Source organism: Liolophura sinensis, chromosome 3, assembly GCF_032854445.1.
Source record: "Liolophura sinensis isolate JHLJ2023 chromosome 3, CUHK_Ljap_v2, whole genome shotgun sequence".
NCBI classification, from domain to species: Eukaryota; Metazoa; Mollusca; class Polyplacophora; order Chitonida; family Chitonidae; genus Liolophura; species Liolophura sinensis.
Window position 1 is genome coordinate 3,053,251 of NC_088297.1, and position 7,829 is coordinate 3,061,079.

Here is a 7,829-nt window from a genome sequence, read left to right on the forward strand (position 1 = left end):
ATTTGAATATTTAAGTTCTTTGAGCCACTTTATTGAGCGCTGGTCGCTAAGGTCCCCAACGCACACAGGGGAATTTCCTGGCGAAAGCATTAGTAGCAACACGTTTAACTGGTTTTCTTTTGTACTATTCCAGACACTAGACAGTGACATGGAGCGTGATTGGTTGAACAGTAAAGTCGACTTAATTGGCTTGTTCAGTGAAAGCATGTTGACATGGAAGCCCACAATCTAGCTTCTCTGTGAAATGTCTCGCATCTCAAAGAATGCACCTCAAAAATGAGGGAGATTTTACCGAGCGTGTATAAGCCTCTACGAGTCAAAACATTCGTCTGCAAGGGGTGCTGTGATGCAGGACGACATTTGTAGGACATTCATGTTTACAATGTATAAATCGTCACTCTCCACGATAAGACAGTCTGAGGTAGACCAAAGAGCCCCAATCACTAGAGATCACATTGTAGGTCGAAAATGCGCATGCGGAAGTTCAAGTTTCGTCGCTTGAGTGCTGTTTGTCATCAATGCTACAGCGATAGTCATGAATGGCGCATGATAAGCGTAGTCCATCGTTGTGATACACTGGGCTCAAGTTGTAAAGGCTACAGGGAGAGTCAAAGCTTTAGAGTCTAGGGAAAACTGACCATCAGTCGACGACTGAGAGTAGGTTTTCTTCAGATGTAGTTATAGCGCCAGAGATCATACAGCCATCAGAGAGATCAGACAGCCATTAGGGAGATCAGACAGCCATCAGGGAGAGCAGACAGCCATTAGGGAGATCAGACAGCCATCAGGGAGACCATACAGCCATCAGGGAGATCATACAGCCATCAGAGAGATCATACAGCCATCAGAGAGATCATACAGCCATTAGGGAGATCAGACAGCCATCAGAGAGATCATACAGCCATCAGGGAGATCACACAGCCATCAAGGAGAGCAGACAGCCATCAGAGAGATCATACAGCCATTGGGGAGATCAGACAGCCATCAGGGAGATCATACAGCCATCAGGGAGATCACACAGCCATCAGGGAGATCATACAGCCATCAGAGAGATCAGCCAGCCATTAGGGAGATCAGAAAGCCATCAGGGATATCATACAGCCATCAGAGAGATCATACAGCCATTAGGGAGATCAGAAAGCCATCAGGGATATCATACAGCCATCAGAGAGATCATACAGCCATTAGGGAGATCAGACAGCCATCAGGGATATCAGACAGCCATCAAGAGAGATTACACAGCCATCAGGGAGATCAGCTAACTGGAACTTGTCTTTCTTTGACACTGACATCAAATTTACTACGACACTCAGCTATAAGATAAGCCTACAGATTAAATGACTAGCATACTTGAGATATTTTACCTTATGCTAGCCAAGTACACAAGTCAAGGGATTGTTTTAGAGGTTTGTTGAGCTCAAACACGAAACACTCTTTGTAGTTGATGGGTGATCGACTCGAGACATTACGATCTGAGCGATCAAGGCTCGAGACACCAAGATTTGAGACATCATGGTTTGGACGGGAAAGACACGAGACACCACGGTTTGGACGGTCAAGACTCGAGACTCTACGGTTTGGACGGTCAAGACTCGAGACACTACGGTTTGGACAGTCAAAGTTCGAGACACTAGGGTTTGGAAGGTCAAGACTCGAGACACTATGGTTTGGACGATCGAGACTCGAAACACTACGGTTTGAACGGTCAAAACTCGAGACACTACGGTTTGGACGGTCAAGACTCCAGACAACATGGTTTAGGCGATTAAAACTCTGAGATGCTATGGTTTGGGCGGTCAAGACTCGAGACACTACAGCCTGGGCACAACAGTTTGAACGGTCAATGTTTAAGACAACAGACTGGATGGTCAAGACTTGAGACACAACAATCGTTATATAAGGCTCAAGACACTACAGTTTGAATTGTCGTTATAGAAGGTTCCAGATACTACACTTTGGACGGTCGTTATATAAGGCTCCAGACACTAGTGTGGACAGACGTCATATAAGACTCCAGACACTAGTGTAGACAGGCGTTATGTAAGACTCCAGACACTTGTGTGGACAGTCGTTATATAAGGCTCCAGACACTAGTGTAGACAGGCGTTATGTAAGACTCCAGACGCTAGTGTGGACAGACGTTATGTAAGACTCCAGACACTAGTGTAGACAGGCGTTATGTAAGACTCCAGACACTAGTGTGGACAGACATTATTTAAGACTCCGGACACTAGTGTGGACGGACGTTATGCAAAACTCCAGACACTAATGTGGAGGGACGTAATGTAAGACTCCAGACACTAGTGTGGACGGACGTTATACAAGGCTCCAGACACTAGTGTGGACGGACGTTATACAAGGCTTCAGACACTAGTGTGGACGGACGTTAAGTAAGACTCCGGACACTAGTGTGGACGGACGTTAAGTAAGACTCCAGACACTAGTGTGAACAGACGTTATACAAGACTCCAGACACTAGTGTGGACGGACGTTAAGTAAGACTCCAGGCACTAGTGTGGACGGACGTTATACAAGGCTCCAGACACTAGTGTGGACGGACGTTATACAAGACTCCAGACACTAGCGTGGACGGACGTTATACAAGGCTCCAGACACTAGTGTGGAACATTAATGAACACATTCTGAAACATTTAGAGAAAGGGAGGTCACTCTCAGTGATAATGACCACTGCAGATCTATCCTCCATTGAGTTCTTTTTCGATTTGCAAATTAATCTGTTCATTTTCACAGAAAGTCTGTTGTCTGGGTGACGCTAAAATGCATTCTGTTATTACAACAGAACATTCTGTCCTATTCTACATAATATTCTGTTAGTATAATAGAATCTCTACGCTGAATTAATTGAATACGTGTGTAAATATGTTATTTCAACAGAACAATCTGCTGCAATAGCAGAATACATCCTAGCATTACTAGATAAGACTTTCTGTTAAATTCAACGGACTTTCTTTTTCATTTATTTTTTTTTTTTTCGTCATATATTCGTTTCTTTGGAGTGGGTTTATCATTGCTGTCGGCTTTAAGGATCAAAGATCAAAATCATCAAAGAAAATACCTTTATTTGAATATTTAAGTTCTTTGAGCCACTTTATTGAGCGCTGGTCGCTAAGGTCCCCAACGCACACAGGGGAATTTCCTGGCGAAAGCATTAGTAGCAACACGTTTAACTGGTTTTCTTTTGTACTATTCCAGACTGTTCATTACAATTAAATTTACTACGACACTCAGCTATAAGATAAGCCTACAGATTAAATGACTAGAATACTTGAGATATTTTACCTTATGCTAGCGAAGTACTCAAGTCAAGGGATTGTTTTAGAGGTTTGTTGAGCTCAAACACGAAACAAATACTCTTTGTAGTTGCTGGGTGATCAAGACTCGAGACATTACGATCTGAGCGATCAAGGCTCGAGACACCAAGATTTGAGACATCATGGTTTGGACGGGAAAGATACGAGACACCACGGTTTGGACGGTCAAGACTTGAGACTCTACGGTTTGGACCTTCAAGACTCGAGACACTACGGTTTGGACGGTCAAAACTCGAGACACTACGGTTTGGACGGTCAAGACTCCAGACAACATAGTTTAGGCGATTAAAACTCTGAGATGCTACGGTTTGGGCGGTCAAGACTCGAGACACTACAGCCTGGGCACAACAGTTTCAGAACGGTCAAGGTTTAAGACAACAGACTGGATGGTCAAGACTTGAGACACAACAATCGTTATATAAGGCTCAAGACACTACAGTTTGAATCGTCATTATAGAAGGTTCCTGATACTACACTTTGGACGGTCGTTATATAAGGCTCCAGACACTAGTGTGGACAGACGTCATGTAAGACTCCAGACACTAGTGTAGACAGGCGTTATGTAAGACTCCAGACACTAGTGTGGACAGGCGTTATGTAAGACTCCAAACACTAGTGTAGACAGGCGTAATGTAAGACTCCAGACACTAGTGTGGACAGACGTTATGTAAGACTCCGGACACTAGTGTGGACGGACGTTATGCAAAACTCCAGACACTAATGAGGAGGGACGTAATGTAAGACTCCAAACACTAGTGTGGACGGACGTTATACAAGGCTCCAGACACTAGTGTGGACGGACGTTAAGTAAGACTCCAGACACTAGTGTGGACGGACGTTAAGTAAGACTCCAGACACTAGTGTGGACGGACGTAATGTAAGACTCCAGATACTAGTGTGGACAGACGTTATGTTAGACTCCAGACACTAGTGTGGACGGACGTAATGCAAGACTCCAGACACTAGTGTGGACGGACGTTAAGTAAGACTCCAGGCACTAGTGTGGACGGACGTTATACAAGGCTCCAGACACTAGTGTGGACGGACGTAATGTACGACTCCAGACACTAGTGTGGACGGACGTAATGTAAGACTCCAGACACTAATGAGGACGGACGTTATACAAGGCTTCAGACACTAGTGTGGACGGACGTTAAGTAAGACTCCAGACACTAGTGTGGACGGACGTTAAGTAAGACTCCAGACACTAGTGTGGACGGACGTTATGCAAAACTCCAGACACTAATGTGCAGGGACGTAATGTAAGACTCCAGACACTAGTGTGGATGGACGTTATACAAGGCTCCAGACACTAGTGTGGACGGACGTTAAGTAAGACTCCAGACACTAGTGTGGACGGACGTTAAGTAAGACTCCAGACACTAGTGTGGACGGACGTAATGTAAGACTCCAGACACTAGTGTGGACAGACGTTATGTTAGACTCCGTACACTAGTGTGGACGGACGTAATGCAAGACTCCAGACACTAGTGTGGACGGACGTTAAGTAAGACTCCAGACACTAGTGTGGACGGACGTTATACAAGGCTCCAGACTAGTGTGGACGGACGTAATGTAAGACTCCAGACACTAGTGTGGACGGACGTAATGTAAGACTCCAGACACTAATGAGGACGGACGTTATACAAGGCTCCAGACACTAGTGTGGACGGACGTTAAGTAAGACTCCGGACAATAGTGTGGACGGACGTTAAGTAAGACTCCAGACACTAGTGTGAACGGACGTTATACAAGGCTCCAGACACTAGTGTGGACGGACGTTAAGTAAGACTCCAGACACTAGTGTGGACGGACGTTATACAAGGCTCCAGACACTAGTGTGGACGGACATTATACAAGGCTCCAGACACTAGTGTGGACAGACGTTATACAAGGCTCCAGACACTAGTGTGGAACATTAGTGAACACATTCTGAAAATTTAGAGAAAGGGAGGTCACTCTCAGTGATAATAACCACTGCAGATCTATCCTCCATTGAGTTCTTTTTCGATTTGCAAATTAATCTGTTCATTTTCACAGAAAGTCTGTTGTCTGGGTGACGCTAAAATGCATTCTGTTATTACAACAGAACATTCTGTCATATTCTACATAATATTCTGTTAGTATAATAGAATCTCTACGCTGAATTAATTGAATACGTGTGTAAATATGTTATTTCGACAGAACAATCAGCTGCAATAGCAGACTACATCCTAGCATTACTAGATAAGACTTTCTGTTAAATTCAACGGACTTTCTTTTTCATTTATTTTTTTTTTTAGTGTACTAAATCGTTTCGTTGGTCTTTCGTCACAGAAAACTGCTTGGTCATACTTTTGACAAGTGGGTCATGTTGTGACCAGATAGGACCTAAATCAAAACAAGGTCGACACATTCACATCACAATCACAGCATCGTTTAATTAAGTATAGAAAAAAAAACATAATGGTTCAACAAACAACAGTAAATAGGATACAGGTAACGTAACAATCCACTTGACTAGTTTGACTTAAAAACAGGGAAGACCACATTAGAAAAACTATATCTCAAATATGTCAAATAGCACAGTTTTTACACTAAAACAAATAAACCAGAGGCACGTAACAACATAAGCTGTACACAATGAATATAAATTAGAAAGTGTTCTGATTTCCAAAGTAAGGACTTCCAACATATCCATGTGTACAACTTGTGTTGTTACGTATCAATGACTAAAGGCAATATTGGTAGCGAGTATCTAAAACAAATTACTATCATCAGTTTAGCCTATATATTATTTATATCTACCGTTACTTATTTTGTTCTTCATGCATTCTACGCAGTCTGGGCAAAAGCGACTGCGGTCAGGTTTACTGGCTGGTGGCACCAGGGGGCGCCACTAAAATCACAGGAGAGATATACATGTACGTCTCCAAAAAAGCAGTTTTGACTGGGTGTGTAAACATATGCCTTTATCAGATTATATTCATAAAAGACTAATTTTTTTAGTTTTTCCAAAGACACTTTACCAATGGCAATTCAAATACTACAGCTGTTAAATATAGTACAACCAAAAAAAAGGAATACTGGCCGTACGTGGAAAGGTCTGCAGCAATCTGCGGATGGTCGTCAGTTTCCCCCGGACTGTGCCCGGTTTCCACCCACCATAAGTACGGCGTAAACATCAAATAAAAAAATAAATAAAAAAGGAATAACATGAAAAACATAAATAACATAAACAAAAAGAATTGGTAAATATATATTATGTTATAAGGTTGCAATAATGTGAAAAGAAAACATTTGGAAGGCTTACCACCATATAATGTATACGACTTTTCATACAGAGAAATATAAAAAGATTACATCATAGAGGGTAAAATCAGAGCAGCGACAACAATGTGATAGTTGGCACACAGTCGTACGTAACCGGTGAAATGCGGCTACAGCATAGAGGGATACAAAAATCAGAGCAGGCACAACAATGTGATAGCTGGCGCACAGTCGTACGTAACCGGTGAAATGCGGCTACACCATAGAGGGTAACAATCAGAGCAGCGACAACAATGTGATAGTTGGCACACAGTCGTACGTAACCGGTGAAATGCGGCTACAGCATAGAGGGAAACAAAAATCAGAGCAGGCACAACAATGTGATAGTTGGCACACAGTCGTATGTAACCGGTGAAATGCGGCTACAGCATAGAGGGATACAAAAATCAGAGCAGCGACAACAATGTGATAGTTGGCACACAGTCGTATGTAACCGGTGAAATGCGGCTACAGCATAGAGGGATACAAAAATCAGAGCAGCGACAACAATGTGATAATTGGCACACAGTCGTACGTAACCGGTGAAATGCGGCCTAAAATTCACCTCAGTCTGGGTTTTGTCCTGTTCATTTAAATCGTTAAAAGGCAGCAACTTGCACGCTCCGTTACATCATGGCAGTGTTAGATAAAACATGCACTGATGTTACTCGCAATTTCTTAGAACTCACTGGTCTAGAAACACTCAATATGGTGCGCTGCCATTATACTTTATAAAGCCTTGCATGAAAGCAATGAAAAGGGACCAGTCCTACAACTTAAAATACTGAACACTGGAATTGCGATAATGAAAAAAAAAAGAATCACTGTATAATCAGGTACAACTTTAACATCATAAAATACACATATCGTGTTAAAATATCACAAAGGGCGTGGAATTTTTGTTTTGACAGATACAATAAGGCGATCATAAAGTACGACATTAACACAATATAAAAGTTGTAGTAATTAGCAAGTCACAACAACTTAAAATATGCTTTGCTTTTAAAACTCTCGTGGGTCGTGGGTTTCCCGGTTTCCTCCCACCATAATGCTGGGCGAAATCGTATAAGTGAAATATTCTTGAGTAGGGCGTAAAATATCGATGAAATAAATAAATAAACAAATAAATAAATAAATCATTTTTAAAACGTTCACAAAGTTTTTATATGTTTAGCCTATTCGTGTATTAGGCAAAATTTTGCACAGCGT